Source organism: Geospiza fortis, unplaced genomic scaffold (assembly GCF_000277835.1).
Source record: "Geospiza fortis unplaced genomic scaffold, GeoFor_1.0 scaffold241, whole genome shotgun sequence".
NCBI lineage: Eukaryota > Metazoa > Chordata > Aves > Passeriformes > Thraupidae > Geospiza > Geospiza fortis.
In genome coordinates, this window is record NW_005054491.1 from 957,630 (window position 1) to 958,516 (window position 887).

Sequence of the window (887 nt, forward strand, 5' to 3'; positions counted from 1 at the left end):
GGAAGGGCCGTTTGGGCGGGTTGGGATAATGTCCCTCCATCTTGTGCTTCATCCGGAACATCGATGGCTGCCAATGAGACAGAAATGATTGGGAAAAGGGGGAGGGAGGGAGAGAAATGTTTCCCGGGATGTTAAAATAGCCACTTCAGGCACCTAAATTTATGCTGCTCAGAAATGGATTTTTTAGTCCAGGGTAATGAGAGAACAAAATAATTAATTCCTCTCCCGCAGACAAAAGGCTGGAGGCGCGGATCCAGCCCCAGCGTCCCACCAGCCCGGCAGGGAACGGGACAATTCCCGCTACCAACAGCTGGATCTGCACCTCGGGAGCGTGTCCTGGCTGGGGACAGCTCCTGCAAAGGGCACCCCCCACTTCACGGGGGTTTTGGGGTGTGCAGGGGTCGGGGGTTGCCCCATTCCCATTTCCCTCTGTCCATCCCGTGCCCACCCACGGGCGTCTGTGGGCGCCAGGGGGGGTTGGACCCCTCGTTAGGAGCCCAATTATGAGATTTCCAAAGGGAAGGAGCTGCCAACGCAGCCCCCCACTCTTTGGGGATGAACGGGGGGATTGTGCTCGCTGGGGATGGAGTGATAAATATTAATTATGCAAAGCAGCCTCTGCAGCCCACCCTTGTCTCCACAACATTCCGGGACAGGGAGAGAACGGAGGCAGAGTCAATTTATTCATGGAGCAGGTCACTCCCTGTACGAAGAACATCCCTTTCAAAAGGGAGTTGCAGCTGGAGGAGATCAAGCAGGGCTGAGTTTGCCTCCCTCAGATATGATAAAATATTCTAATAAATACTCGGGGAGCCCATGACAAGGAGAATGTTTCCTGCAGCTGAGACCTTCATGGTGGAGCCTTTTGGGGGTCTCCTGTTCCTGCT